This window comes from Pangasianodon hypophthalmus, chromosome 13 (genome assembly GCF_027358585.1).
Source record: "Pangasianodon hypophthalmus isolate fPanHyp1 chromosome 13, fPanHyp1.pri, whole genome shotgun sequence".
NCBI classification, from domain to species: Eukaryota; Metazoa; Chordata; class Actinopteri; order Siluriformes; family Pangasiidae; genus Pangasianodon; species Pangasianodon hypophthalmus.
Window position 1 is genome coordinate 23,923,317 of NC_069722.1, and position 16,536 is coordinate 23,939,852.

At 40.2% G+C, this 16,536-nt stretch overlaps 1 protein-coding gene across 8 annotated transcripts in view; it reads left to right on the top strand.

The window, feature by feature from the left end:
- Positions 1–16,536, top strand: part of rbfox1 (RNA binding fox-1 homolog 1) — a 292,080-nt gene that overhangs the window by 209,847 nt on the left and 65,697 nt on the right. Inside the window, exon 1 of one of the 8 annotated variants that reach the window (XM_034309953.2) lies at positions 2,962–3,629. The exons of the other annotated variants lie outside the window; for them this stretch is intronic. The gene's annotated coding sequence lies outside the window, so the exon portion shown is untranslated. Of the gene's footprint in view, positions 1–2,961; positions 3,630–16,536 lie in introns of those variants that run through there. 8 annotated transcript variants of the gene reach the window in all.

The window sequence follows — 16,536 nt, forward strand, 5'->3', positions numbered from 1 at the left end:
CACCTTAAACAAAATCAGCTGAGCAACTTGTGTTTGCATTTGTAACATATTACATTCCAAGAGTATCAAATTCCAGATCTGGACTCAAATAAAACAAAAATGTCTGGCTATTTGTTTGGATCTTATCCCAGTGCATTATGGGATTTTTTAAATGTGCTAAGTATTCTCCACTACGACTCACGCTAGGTGTGATTTCGGACAGATTCATCCCTCACCGGTTCTTTCCTTCACCTCGATGGGTAGTTGTGTGTGTCAGCTCATCATCTCCTTTTTCTCATCCTTCACATTATCTTCTCTTTTTTTCGCCTCGAATAATGCATCTGATTACAAAGGGGAAAGCGTGGCGCTAACCGCAGGCCCAGCTGAAGTGCTTAATTAGCAGATTATAATGAGATTTCACGTGATACCTTCATATTATAAGCTTTTGGGGGGATTTTTTTTGGTTTGTTTTTTTTAACGCTTGGTCCACTATGACGTTTCTCCCGAAACAGGAAGAAATGTTTATTATGCAGTGTTTAGGTGGTGAATGTTTTCCGAAAATTGTGTGAAGGCATCTGCGATGTAAGAACAATGCACCAATCAGCTCAGAGCAATTCCTCAAATTCCTTGAGCTAATGATGCGTTCAATTGTGGACGTGCGTTTGCCGTATTTATGAGACGATTACGCTCTTCTTCTTAAATTTATACTACTTTGAAGGAAATTTTCAGATAGCTTGAATTGAGAGAATAAGTTGTCAGGCAGTTTTGATGCAAATCCATGGAATTTTGGTTGGCGGTCAGTGCTAAGTGTAATTTTAGCTGTATAATGTTTATTTTTTATAATTTACCTAAACATCTGAAGAAAAAGTTGATATTTCTGTTGGTTTTGTATCATTTAACAAATTAAAAGCTTCATTCTAGCTAGCTGAATTATATACCTCAGTCATTAACTAGTCATTAACTAGTTGTTAATAACTGAGTAGTTAATGATTAGTCGTAGTGTTTTCAGGACTTGAACACTTTTGCTAGGCAACGTGAGGTGGCTAATGATTCAGCTAGCTGGCATATAACTGCTGCACGCTCGGAAAGGAAGTAGCCGCTACAGAGGTCTGTGCTAGATTCTAAACGATAGAGATTTGGTCACATAGAGAAAGGACTAGGAAATCGTATCGCAGCAGATATCGTAACATATCGTAGCAGATTCAGCGGTATCGTCAAATATTGAATCCTTGCCTTATGAATCAAATATTGAATCGCTGCCTGAGGAAAAATAACCTAAAGCACATGTTATTTGTCATTGTCAGAAATTACAGGCCAAAATTCCTGCCCCCCCCCCTTTTTTTTCCACGTTAACAATGAATACATTTCACAGCTCGCTTGCTCTAAAAGTGTGGGTGGCGCGGCATAACATCCTACACGGCACGAGAGAGAGAGAGAGAGGGAGAGAGAGAGGGAGAGAGAATATCTAACGGCTCGAGCCCATCTCCAAAGCTGCACACTCCGCCAAGCTCATCAATTATTGACAGCCGTGCACGCAAAACTCCTGCGCTTGAAATGCAGTTTCAGGAGTCTGAGCGAGCTGCAGCACAAAGAAAAACACTCGCTTCCGGATTTCTGTCTCAAAACATGTTCTAATATGCACCAACATCTTTCACGATATTCAATAATAATAATTATAATGACAATAATAACAACAACAACAATACTGATCATCATCATTCATACATTCATTTATTAAATCATCTTGGATCCGGAGTCTATCTCGGGATTTCCCGGCATCAGCTGGGAATACACCCTGGATGGGATGCAGTTCCGTCGCACACACACATTTCCACAGTCATACACACCAAGGGGTAATTATGAGTCACTAGTCCACCTACTGGCATGTTTTTGGGAGGTGGGAGGAAACTGGAGAACCTGGAGGAAACCAGGGACGCAAGGAAAACATGCGGAATTCTGTACAGACAGTAACCTGAGCTCAAGATCGAACTGCCTCGGTTATGATAATAATAAGAAGAACACAAGGTTGTGTGTTCACCGCATTTACAAGAATCATCCTAGAGCTCGGTACACAAAATTTTCCACTGCATATTTGCTTCGTTCTTTTCTCACTATGACAATATCCATGGAAGTTTGGCTAGCAGTTGATGCTAAATGTAAAAAGCGAATGGAATTTGAGGGAAATGGTGCCATTTCTGAAAGTTCATCATCATTTTGTCTCTACATTGTTAATAAAGGTATAATAATAAAGGTGCTAAGCTGTACTTTTCCTTGGTGCTGTTTGTGGTACCATCAAGAGTCCTTTTTTTGTACCTTTACTATCCATCTTTTACATTTTAAAATAATTTAAGGACCACTGATCCATGTGACCTTTAAAGCGTTACTCTATAGGTTCATTAAAGCTACATCACATACACCTTCCCATGTGAAAGGTACTAAAGCCGTACCCTTGATGATATCACACCAGCAACAAGAAAAAGTACAGTTTAGTACCTTTCACTTCTGACCATACCCGCTGTTTTGTCTCATACTATAGGTACTTATAGGTTTTTTGTCTCATACTATAGGTACTTATAGGTTTTTTGTCTCATACTCATAGGTACTTATAGGTTTATGTAGAATAATACCAACAATCAGCAGATTAATCAGCATCAATATGCGACACGACACGTACTAGGACACTCTCCTATATTCATATACACCATGTTTAATGCAGCTTTGCTTGAAGGTAACATTCATTGGATCTTTAGGGCCGCTGATACCTGTACCTTTAAAGTTTATTACTCTAAAAGCTACGCACTACAAGCTAGGTACAAAATGGCGGTACCACACCAGCATCGAGGAAAAGCACTTTATTCCTGACAGTGTGTTGTGGCATACATGGACTCCTTAACTGTATACTTCACATTTGAACAGTTTTCCATAAATTATTCATCCAATAAATTGAAAAATATTTTTTTCCATTTGAATAATACTCACATGGAATATTTTATGACAAAACGAAAACGTTAAAAGCTTTTTACGCGGGGTTAAAACGCACAGTGAGAGTGCGAGCGCTTCTTCTTGCACCGCACACATTCCCACATTCCCTCCATACTGTATATTTTGCACCTCTGTGCAAAAAGAGAAGGAAAGAAAAAGAGAGACAGAGAGAGATGGAGATGGAGAGGGAGGGAGGATGAGTGCATTGGCTGCGATGTATAGGAATGAGAAGAGAGAGCCAATGGAGTGTGGAGCTCTGCCCCTCCCGCTCGCACATCTCAGCTCCTCTGCAGCTCGCGCAAAGCCTGATGAATAACAGAGAAGGGACTTGTCTCTGGGATTATTAATTTCCCATCTCTCTCTCTCTCTCTCTCTCTCTCTCTCTCTCTTCTACTCTCGTGTGCGCTCGCGCTCCCCTCTCTCTTTCTTTTTCTTTCTCCACCTCATGCACTCGTTGCTCTCAGGCGCTCTTTCTGTTGTTGTTGTTGTTGTTTCTTGTGTTTCCTTTTCCTCGACCTCCTTTTTCCTTCTTCTTCTTCTTCTTTTCTTGAAATGATCCTTTCGCTCACGTGCAAGAGCGCGCGACTGGGCTGCATGGAGCCGCTCGGTCACTGCCGCTGCTGCTAACGCCGATCCTCATCCTCATCCTCTCGAGAGAGTCGCATCCGGTGAGTGGATACACGTTATAATGAATGAGGAAGAAGGATGCCGGGATGCAGAGGGTTGATGGAGTGATGGAGGGGTGCGTTTACTAATGAAACGCTCAGGCTGATTTAGCATGAAACTAAAAACAAGCCTATAAACAAGATACAGTTTCTGAGGACTGTGTGCCAGTGCGCACCGCGGGCGCGTGTTTGTGTGCGTGTGTGTGTGTGTGTGTGTGTGTGTGTGTTTGAGAGAGAGAGGCACTCAAAGTGTAATGGCCTTAGTTACCTTTGTTGTTCACGGAGGCGAAAATGGCAAACAGTGCCTAAATGGATGATGATAATAATGATAATGAGGTATAATTGAAATAGCTAGGAATTATGGTTTGTTTTGTTGATCCCATTCCATCCCTGTCACACACACACACACACACACACACCAATCCCATCTCTATCTAAACTGCTCGCTCTCCATGTTCAAATATTGATGGCTCTCCGGCTGCAGAAACAATAACGACACTAATGACATTTGCATTGGAAATGAGTTATGGAAGCAATAATAAGTTCTAATTGAACACTCAGCTATTTATGTGACCTGCTTAAGGCACTAAATTGTTTGTTATGATAAGAATGATGAAGAATAATTGCTCTTGAATAGATGTTGGATTTGAAATATGCGCACGGATGGATGGAGGGGCGTAGCCTGACTTTTTTGCTCCTGGGGCTTTTGTTTGAATGGGATGGCATGGAAGCGGCATGATGGTGTTTGAATTGTTTTTTCATCTCAGTGATGTAAAATCCCAGTGGACATGGTGGTGTTTAAATAGTAAAATATAAATAAGAATAGTTAATAGCTAAAAAAAAAAAGTTCAAAGTGCTTACTGAAGTTGAATGATATTTGTATGACACCAGACTTTATTACTATATCAAACACCCAGCAGTGTGATAAAAGATAAAATCAAACACTAATATAACACTAAACACCAAGTGGAAAGAACTGGGATCATTCAAGTCATGCGCCAGTCACACAGGCTACACTAGCTAGTTCCTGTTTGCTTGCTAGCTAGCATAATTCTGATTAAATATCTATCAGAAACATGAGTAACACTTCACCCTTGTTACTCTACGTTCACGCTAGCAAGCAGCATATTAGCTAATTATGACACTATAAAGCGACAAATCCAACCGACTAGCTCGAATGATTCCTGCGACGTATGTGGTCCGTCGTTTCTTCAATTCCCCACTCACAACTTTAGTTACTACCTGCAGTTAGTTCCCGTTTACTGTTTGACTCACAAAAATGGAAGAAAAACTGCCATATAAACTGCGTATAGAATAATAACAATGAAAAATAAAGCTTGGAAGGAAGTAGCAGAGATCATTCGTGTGATCTCTGATGAGAGTACGTAGCTAGTACGGTTAGCTTGCCTCGCTAATTTAATCTGAAAATGAAGCCAAGAATATACCATGTATTTACACTGATTATTGCGTTATTTATTGTTTTTAATTAGCTAGCTTTAGAAGCTATACATAGCTACTTGGAACTAAAAAACAAAATTAAAACAGGCCACGCCAACAAGTTCCAACAGTAGCAGTTGCGAAAACATCCACGTCCGCACAAGAGACGAACAACAAGCGGCACGAGCGAGGCTACGGGGGTTTTAAAAAATTAGCCCCGCCCACTTTACATTACCAAGTACGTGTAAACGTTGAAATATCACCAATTATTCATAGTTTGTTCTGCGTATTGTGTCAACGTCATTAGAAGGCAATCGTAGAGTTGCTTTTTTTTAAAAACATATAGTGCTTTTAGAATTGTGTTCATGCAAAACAAAACAAAAAAAAAAAGACTTTACTACATTTCCATGCTGCTGTGTTTCTTGTGCTGTGCGTGTGGTTTTCTTCCGCAGTGTGCTCGGAGGCGAGGATGGAACATGGCACGCGTTTACAAACTGAAAACAAATCATCCGCCATAAACTACACATTTTTTCCTCGTGTCATCCCCGCACGATGTATCCGTTTTCAGGCGTATTTTTTTTTCTTTTTTTTCTGTGGGAAGCAGCCGCGAGTGCTAGAATACCCCCATATCCAGTTTATGTAATTCGGTGACTCATGATGTGGGTGCACCGGGGCGTTATGCAAGTTCTGGACTGCGCTTTGAATAATTGCTTGTCTGCGCAGCACCTACGAGGTTCCTGGCAAAAAACACGCTTGACTGCACCCCCTGCTCCCATCGGCAGAGTGTGTATATGTGTGTGTGTGTGTGTGTGTGTGTGTGTGCACGAGCAGAGCCATCCTTTTTGCTCTTTTCTTCCCCCACTGCTGGGTGATTTTTCGATGGGTAAACCCTGATGGGCGGCAGCACATTCGCACGTCTGGGCTAAATTATTCCAGAGTGAGGAACAGACGCAGGATCCTGCACATGCCCCGCGCCTGCAATCTACTTTAGCACTCATTAGACCCGGAATACATCATGCAGATTTTCTGCCCGGTCCTCTCATTTAAAATTCCGCTCTACTTGACAGAAGTTGGAGAAGGGGGGAATGTATAATCAAAGTCATGCCGCTCGAGCATGCCATAGTTTTTCTTTTTAAAATGGAGCCACAGTAAGGATCCATTGTGGAAATGTGAAAGTCGGGGTAAAGTTATTAATGTAAGATTTCATTTTTGGCGTCCACATCAGATATGCAGTTAAGAAATGTCGGATTGTTTTGATGGCGCAGCAACAATACTGACAGTCATAAGAAAAAACACACAGAATGGTGTGAAGAAGCGAGAAGCAAGGCTGAGGCTGATTTCTTCCTAGCCCAGACTGTAGGGTTGATTTGGGCCGTAGCACGTCATCAGCACATGAAATACAGTCGCGGGTGTAATGAACGTTAACGAGGTGGATTATTTACTCTGTCATCCCTTTTATTCCTCATAATACCTTTGGAAGAGAAGTAGATAGACTAAACACACGTTGTCCGGTCAAAGTAAGAAATTACACAAAAAGGACAAAGAACTGTTTGTTTGTTTGTTTTTTTGCTTAAAGGTGCGTTTGGTATTTGGAGGAAACAGCATGAACCAAGTCGACAATTACTGACCTGAAACACTTTAAAAAAAAAAAATTAAATCACAAGCACAGTTGTTGATCAGTCTTTAAATGTGTGTTTGTGTGTGTTGCCCCACATCATTCTTATGACATCACTGATGAAACCTTGTGATATAATTCATTAGTCGACACTAATAGCAGCGAGTTATAGACGCATATGATATTTTGAATGTGGATGTGACTGGTAATCCTGCAGAAAAAGTGCAGTCTGCTGCTGTGATTTCATGTTTTGATGTGTGGAATATGCTTAGCTGAACTCGACGAGCCATTTCCTCTCGTTTTTACATTTTCCCTCTGAGCCTGGCAGGGTAGCTCTGTCATTTTCCGCCCAAGTTAAGTGCTGTGCAATTCACTTGCTTATGCACAGGTTATGTAATGACGGCTGTATTTTTATTTCGGTGGCTCTATGAGGCCTGCAGCGAGCGCGTTACACTCGTTTTTAGCTCGCCTTTTCTGGTCAGAACGGGGAGGGGAGGACGGGAGAAACCTCACATCAGGGAGTCTGTGATGCTATATGGCTTGGGAACATCGCCTTCCACTTGAAATGTTAATGCGGCGAATGCAGATGGTCAGGAACCGAAGTCTGAACCCCCTCAGGGATCCGGGGAACAGAGCGAGGAAATAAACGACACACGAGATAAATACAAACGCACCTTCCTGTCTGACGCTCCGCTATAAAAAAAGGAGCAAGTACAAGGAAGCTGACTCAGTTATGAAGTGCGTACGCGTTAGAGCAACGCTCACTGACTGTCTTAATACTTTAAACTGAAGCATTAGCGAGCAGAAGGGCGAGCCTGGCGCTTTGTAAACATTTCCACATGAGCGGACGCGCCGCCACAACAGAACGATAAACCCCGGGTCGAACACGACGATAACGCGACTGCTTCACCAGATTAAAAAGCGAGCTGGGTGCCAGCTTGGCAGCGTCGCGTGGATTATTTATAATGGGTGCCAGAGAAAAAAAATGCAAATCATGCAATTACAAGGCTCGGAGCCATAACAGAGCAGAATTAATACCTTCTGCAGATGTGAAGAAGTTAAAAGAGATAAATTCAAATCTGGAAATGTTGCCAAAATGAGACAGACATCTTGCAAAAGAGTATCATTTATAACCAGAGTTTAATTCACATTATGTCGAGGCTTTGTGCAAAATCTGTATTTTTATGTCCACACAGACACAAGCTGTTTTCCATATGCATTACATTTACATTTATATCACACTCACACTGCATGTCGTGCACAGTGCCGTGAATCAGAGGCTAGCTGGTATATTTACCCACTGCTGAATGTTGATGTATAATCTATTATACACTGAGGTATCAGGACAGATATACTAAATATTGTTGTGAATTATTTTAAATTTGCAGACTTCTGTATTCATTTTCTTAGTATCTAAAAGCTTTGGACACTGGAATTTTATTTAGCATTAAACGTAATGTACAGTTCATTACTGATCTAAAAGAAAAAAGAAGGTTGCCATAGTAACAGGTACAAAAACCTGAACTTCTTCAGCTTTCGTTAAAAGTTTAAAGAAACCTCTGAAACGACTGTATGTCAGCTTTTATGTCACGTTTCTGAGCTATGATCCTCCATTAAACTCTGTCAGAGGTGAGCTAGCTGTGTGTTAGCTTTCTGTTAATAACATTAACTAGTTGTTAAAGTCATTATCCTTAAATGATAGTTGATAAAGTTTTAGATTCTTCTCAGAAATAGCCTTTATTCTGGCTAACTTCTAATTGACCTTTGCTATGTCTGTTCATCATACAAGCTAGCCATGTTAGCTAACTGAACTAGCTATGATGCTAATTCAGGTCCAGTATTGTTTCTGTAGCGCTATGTACCAGTTGCTCTTGCTTTAATCATTCCATTCTCTGCAAGCTAAGGTTGCTAACTCGTACAAAAAGTGAAATATGTATAAAGATAAATGAAAACCTTATTTTTTCATTCAGATTTTCATTCATCTTTATACATATAGCAATAGTCATATCATGCAAATGATTTAGCACAATGCTAGATTAGCAGTTGCAGTACCATATAGTAGGGTGAATATTGGATTATAAACTTCTCAGATTTATGCTTGGGTTTTATTATGATTCATTTAAATAAAAATGCCTGAACATGAATTATAAATATGAGTCAGGAATCCTAGATAACGCTAACGCAACATACGCTAAACAAGACACTCAGGCTAGCGTGTGAGTGATGAATCGGCTAATCCACACCGCCATTCTTCATTAAAGTTAAAAATCCATGTTCATTGTGTACTATTTATGCTTTTTTTGGCCTCTGCTGTGTTTCCAAGTCGTCTCGAGTTGAATCTAGAGGATGTGAACGTGCAGCTAATCCCTGTGGTTTGTACGTAGCATAAACTCGTATAGGGAAGAGGAAAAAAATGAAGATCTAGCGTGGGCCATGAGAGATTAGGCTTATCTTTAATTGCATTGTATATATGGATATCCGTAGTGACATTGACAAACGGGGAGCTTCTGCCTCCAGAACGAGCCAGGATCGGTGTGCGTGTGTGTGTGTGTGTGTGTGTGTGTGTTTGTGTGTTTGTGTGTGTGTGTGTGAGTAGCCAGCAGTGTGTGTTTGTGGTGACGAATAACGCCATGGTCGGTATCCGTCCTCAAGATACTTTAGTCCTGGCTGAAAAGCAGCGTTGTGTATCTGAGGCCAGAAAAATTATGTTAAGATCTGTATTTTGTTTAAAAAAAATTTAATGACTAAATCACTCAATGTCATAGGACGCTGTTATAGGAAAATAACCAACAACGGAGTGGTGTGATGAACTGATGGTACTGTTACCACACTGAAGTTCATTATTTTCCTGTAACTAAAAAGTCTTATTGTTTCTCTTATACCACCTATCACCTATATACCTATTAGCCAATGAGCACAGTTTTTTTATTTATTAAAGAATGGCACATCACATTTTTTATATATTTATAGTTGCATTTAATGTTGCAGAACTAGCATGCTTCTGAATGGGTACCTATCTACATAGTACCTTTAACGTTTAGTCAAAATTCGTATATGTATAACCTTTTTTTTTTAATAAATGAGACTAAGTGAAAGAAAAGTTATACATATACAAATTTTACAAATCCTTCTGCAGAGAAGGATTAAAAGTTCTCCCACATAGAACCCTTTAACGTGCCAGACAGAGCTTGTATTTCTGACCATGGCCTTTTTTCCACTGCACTAAGTACCAGAACGTTTTTTTTTTTTTCGTCTAGTGGTCCAGTACCACACTGGTTACCCAAGATGGAAAAACCAAAGAACCCTTTAAAATGTTAGAACCTGTATCTGTCATTATGGACCTTTTCCAATTGTACCAGAAAAAAAGGACCAGAACTTTTGCCCAACTTCCATTAGTCTTGTACCAGATATTCCATTTGGAGGCTGTTTGGTACGAGCTTAAGATCAGTACCTAGTTGTACAGGAACTAATGGTACTCGGGTAATGGTGGCGTTAATAAAACTGGTGGTCAGTGATTAGTTACAGATTCAGCTTCGCATAAAACATTGAAAAAACCACATGTTTCTGCACAGATTTTAATAAATTTATTTATTTTTATATGTGTTTATGTCAAAAAACAGAAACGTGATGATGTGATTGCAACTGCGTTAATGCGTTGGTGTCATCGTGCTATGTAGCAATGATGTCATCGCTTTTTTTGTCTGGAAGCGAACAAACTAGAACCTTAAGAACCTTCCGATGGTTCTAGTTTGGGCCTGCTCTTGTTTCTGGATGTGCAGTGGAAAAACTCATCTCATGTATCAATAATGGGAAGAATAAACTGAGTCATATTTTGGACTAGCTTTGCTAACTCATGACCTTTAAACCACAATGTCCTTAATATATTGTGGATAATTCAATCGGTTCCTAATTAATTCACGTTTTAAGTTGATTGATAAGTATCAACTGATAGTGAAGAAATCCGAGTGAGGTCGATTCCGCCGTCATGGTAATCGCTGATCTACAAGAACATCTAATCATCCGCTCTCAAGATGTCTGCCAGAGACGGGCACGCGGGGATTGCCTCGCAGATGGCATTGTCAGCATGAGTTATGTCTTATGGGAGACTTTGGTTTGGAATATTTTAAACACTCATGCTGAGGCGACGGGGGAATTTTTCTTTTTTTCGGTGAATTAATGTTGCATAAAAAGAGAAGACGAAGACGGAAAGCATGAAGAATTCAAAGAGTCAGTATGTGCTACAGATTGGCTAAGAGAATTGTCGTCAAAATATGTTTCTCAAACAATCTTACAGCATTCGTCTTAAATATGCGTAAATAAGGTTTGTTCTTATTGGATAAAAGCAGGAATAATCACAAAGGGGCGGAGCATATTGACGGACTTCATGTTAGGAGCTTCTCTATTTTAGCATTTTAATAAATCTGAAGATCCCATGATTTTAAAATTTTTTTAATATCAAATCATTTTGGTTAAGCCAAAGTTCTGAACTCAATAATTTTGTACATTTTGAGCACTCGTAATTTTCCCTAGCTAACACCAGTTATTAAGGCTAGCATTTCCTGAATGTATTAAATATGACGCATCGAATATGATACATGTAAAAACCACTTAAAAATTTCTGTTTATGGAAACTAAAAGACGAAGATGGAAAGCATGAAGAATTCAGAGAGTCAGTATGCGCTACAGATTGGCTAAGAAAATTGTTGCCAAAAAATGTTTCTTAAACATCAATCTTACAGCATTCGTCGTAAATATGAGTAAATAAGGTTTGTTCTTATTGGATAAAAGTAGGAATAATCACAAAGAGGGCGGGGCTTACTGACAGACTTCATGTTAGGAGCTTTATAAAGTTCCCGAGATGATTTTGAAGTTTGTTCGCTAGCTACTAGCTATTAGTTAGCATGGATCGAGTGTAGAAAAAAACTTCGGAAAAGCATTTCTGTACAGATGTAAGTAAAGTACGTTTTAGTTTTCATTGCTTCAGAATCCCTCGTTGTCGATGACTGATATCGGCTAATCGACATACTAGAACTCACCTAGTGTTGTTTTGAGACATTTTCTCACCTAGCTAGTGTCTGTAGCTAGTGATAAACTAGGAAGACGCTCTAGTTCCCCTTGTAGATATTTTCACAGAGCACAGTTTGCAGTCTGTTTTCGATTCTTCGATGGTCAGCGTTAATCATGAAATACATCCAGATCGTCTGTCATTCCGAGTTGTTTGTTCATTCGTGCAATAACGTCACTTCACATAGCATCACCTGGTAGCAGATGTTGGAGTATGATGCATTTATATTGGAAATAATAAACTACTAGGTATTAGACCCACTGTTTCAGGTCAGTATTGGATTGGCTTATATCTAAACAAAGTATATGACTTATTTATATGACAAAATATAAACACAACTTTTATTTTTTTATTTTTAAATAAAGCACATGATGTGCAGACAGGATATTCAGATCTAGTTCAGCTCCCTAGAAAGATTTCTCTTCTTGTTTTGGTTTCAAATAAGGCACCCTTCAATGATAAGTATAAACCGAGTCAGACGCTAAAGTTGTTTTTGATAAATGATGAAATGATGTACAGCCCCCACCCCACCCCCCGGTGTCCCCCACGCCGCCCCTCCATACCTCCTTTACCCCAGACTCGGCTCTATTACTGCAGAACCATAGGATCGCTAATTGGCCCTGATCCACTTGGCTCTGCCCTAAGTGGCCTGTTCTGTCTGGAGCTTTTCTCTATTAGTCCTGAACCTTTTTTCCCCCCTGTCTTTGCTTTCTTTTTTTTTTTTTTTTTTACTCCACTGCTTTTTTAGACCATTACCTAAATGAACCTGCGCCATCAGAGAGCCAACGAGCTCCACGCTATTGATTTGTGGCTTATAGGAAGCGATGATATCTGCGTCTTTAATCCTCCAGTGAGAGAGCGGAAAAAAAAGGCGAACTGGAGAGTTGCATTCTACATTTATCACACGCACGGGTGATTATAGGTTTGGTGATAATACAGTGTTGGCTTGCAAAGGGTTCACTTAAAGGCTAAAGACTTTAGGCAGGAGGAAATGCATGAATATTCATGAGGAGCTCGTGTGATGGGGAGTGCTCTGCTTAAAGCAGGATGAGATCTGCAAGCTTAGGCTGGGGCTTACCTTACTACACTTACAGACAAATATAAACATATTTATCATGCAAATTCAGGTACTGATTATACATACATTAATTATTGCATTTTTACTACTTATCACAGGAAGTCCCAGCGGCTAACAGAGACGTCTCTCTTGAGTTTATTGAAACGTATTTTGAAATATATATATAAAAAAAATTTAATCTATAATAAATTTAATAAATTTAATTCAATTTTACGAACCAAAGCAACCGTCTTGAACATCTCCTGAATATAAATAAGATATTGAGGTCAGCTGACATGGAATTAAAAGTTACTTTACAAGGACTAGAATATGACGTTTCATGCTAGAGAAAATATTTTATTATTATTCCTGTTTAAAAGAGAAAGTATTGCATAAGTATTACAATATGGCAGAAAAATTGCAATTGCAATTTAAACATTAACACATGTTAATATTAGTGACATCACGCATTTTGTGAGTTGCCTTATAAGGAAAAGGGGGTGGAACTGAGGAGCTGTCTTATGACTGGGGGCGGGGCAAATTTCCAAGCCGGAAAAAGTGTACAGAAGCAGCCAAGCAAAATTGTGAATTCAGTTGTTTTTTTCAAAATTATGCTTATTACATAATGATCTAGAAACTTACGAACATTACTGTACAAGATACATACTGCACCATCAATTAAAAATGTAAATTGGCTCGAGTGCATCTAGAAACCGAGCGCGTCCAGACCTCCATAGCGGTTCTGCTTCTGACTTTTTGAGCCAGCGAGTCCGATCCCATTCAATACTCAGCCTCTCCGAGTGCGTTATTGTGCATTTGACAGTTCTTGACAGTTCAATTTTAGCCCGCCGTCGGGATGACATTATTCCATCAGCGGCCTGTATAATCTGCGGGCCGTAATATGCAGCGCCTGCTTATTTTCCTGGACCTCTGCAGCACGGTCCGGCCACCTCCATCAATCATCTCACCATTACCTAATCTTAATCTAATGCATCTCGCTTACTGTAAGTGCCGGGAAACACGACGACGCACAGACACAGGGAGGCGTGGGGGAGAGAGAGGGAGACAGAGAGAGAGAGAGAGAATGAGATTGGAAGAGAGGAAGATAGAAATCGGGAGTAGAGAGACAGTCATGGTGAGATAAAAAGAGCTTAAGGGAGTTGGGGGGGTTAAAAATAGAGCCGAAAAGAAAGCGTAAGTGGGATTTTATAACAGGAAATGCTGTGTGTGCCCAGAGAGAGAGAGGATCGAGTATGAAATGTGTCATTGGGTGTATAAACAACAAAGAAGCAAGATCCAGGTTAGGATTAAATGTAGGTTTTCAAGCACCACTAACAAAAAGGAAAAACTGTGTTTTTGTAGAAAAAAATACGGATTCAAAACATGATTCTGGAACAAATATGGTAGATTTTATTTAGGTAGGACCATCAATGGTAACATTTTACAAATGGGTAGTGTTCACAGGGGATATATAAGTCCCTTATGACAACTGACATAAACTTTAAAAGAAATTTGCCACTCTATCATATAGAGTTGTTCCCTGACCAGCCTCTCTTATTTCTTTCTCTTGAAATGCAGGAACAACAGGGTATAAATGGACAAACGGATTGCGATGAATACAGAACAGGTGCACACATTAGAGAAACAAACCAATAAGACAGGAGTGGGGACCAAAACAAAAAAAAAAAACAAACAGAGAGAAAAGGCATGGCAAAACAACAGAGCTGACTGTGCTGGGAACCATGATTCGCACTGAGACGGGGGAATCGGTGACACTGCCAGATCACAGCTACAGGTCAAGACATCAAGAAATTGAGCCATCATGTAGAGCAGAACCTACGCTTGGGCCGCTATCATTCCAAACCTGAAATACTGCACAATAATTCCATACGGCTTTATTTCACTTGGGTTATTTTTCATCCAAATGCTGTGAAAACCTCCTAAACTTGCCATAACTGAGCTCTGGTCATGTCCTATTTGAGATACAGTCTCATTCATTTGTGAGTTGTTGTGTTCTGGGCGTCAGATTCGGATGAGTTCATTCCTGTCGTCTCGCGTGGGTGTGTATGCCGCAGATGAAAGGGGTGTCTCATTTGTTGTCTGAAGTTACTAGTAAACCAATTAAGAAATGGCTGCAAAACCAGAAAAGTACAAAAGAGATAGAGGCAGCAGGGCAGCATCTCTCCTCCTCTTCTTTTGATCTCTGTCAGCATGACGGCCCTCGCTAAACGCGCTAACAAACAGCATTTGGGAATATAAAATATCAACAAGGCTCACAAAAAAATGCAAAAACAAATAGGAGTGCAGTAACCTGGGGATATTTCATCTGAAGTGCTACTTTCCGGGCCAAACCGCAAAGCGAGTTGCCTGCTTTTTCCTCAAAGAGCGTCATCAGCTGGAGGATTTACAGTGGGCCAGATAATGCGGCCATCCTGAGCCGGCTTCTAAATCATTTTTAAAACTGTCAAGCCAAATGCTTTCCAGTAAAACCGGCATGCTAGCATATTAGCGTTGCCCTGGAAACGCGGGGAAAAGAAATTGTTTGATGTATCCTCACCGGGCGTAAATGAGGCTAGGTTGGTGCATGTGTGTGTGTGTGTGTGTGTGTGTGTGTGTGTGTGCGCATGCGCGTAGAAGTTGTTTTGCATTCCATTCTGGCTAATTGTCTTGGATGGCTTGTAATTAATCAACGTGTTTTTGTCAGGTCGCCGCTCTTGCCTTGTGGATCTGTCAATAAGTCGTCTGCATACGTACTGGAGGCTCACTACGCAATTAGAGACCAGTTGCACTACAGACACACACACACATTAAGCATTGGTGTATGTGTGTATGCAGATCCTCTGTGAGTAAAAGTGAAGAGGTCACAGCCAAGATCTCGAATGTTAATGCGTTTTGTCGGCGACGTATGTGTGTGTGTGTGTGTGTGTGTGTGTAGGTGTTTATAGGGACATTTTCAGAATGATTGTTAGTCCGCTGCTTCGTTCAGGCTGTTAAAGCCTTATGCTCAGATCCCTAGAATCTTCTAAAGCCACGGATTTCCTCATCCACCGAGGCAGCAAGCCATCAGATTCGTCTCGGACACTAAAATACACCCTCCTCATCTTCAGCTCATCTTGACTTCCTGTTTTGTTTTCAATCCAACAACAGGTGTCACACTGAGCCGGGACATTGGGTGTGATTGTATAGCAATACCTCAATATAAACTATATATATGGAAATCTATGCCCAGTAGCCATTCCCTTGCTTGTGAATCCTCCTGTAGCATCTGTACTGATTGGTGTAAATCATGCTGTTTTCTGTTTTAACTTTGGTGTGTAAACCGTTCTCCAACCCTCCAGGATATCGATCTCTGATCCAGTGAAAGTCTCAAACAGATCCAGTCCTGAGGTTGGACACTGAATGTCATGATTGTTATTTTTACTTGCTAGGGCACATTACTAACTGTTTCGAGTAAAATGGAGGGATGTTGTAGGGAATTGTTGGAAATAAATAAAAGATATGGTGGTGTGATGAAGCAGAGTTACTGTTGATACTCTAAAGTAAAGAGCACATCCCGAAGTCCTTTATTCCACTTATACCACAGCAATTTGCCAACATTAAAAAAAAAATTATTAAAGTACATCATGATTTTTTATTCCCATTTAATGTTTCTGCAAAACAAGTTAGTTCTTGTTCTCACTTACATTATAGCAGCAGTAAACAGTCACTCCCTCGCCAGCCTCTCTTTATTCTCTCT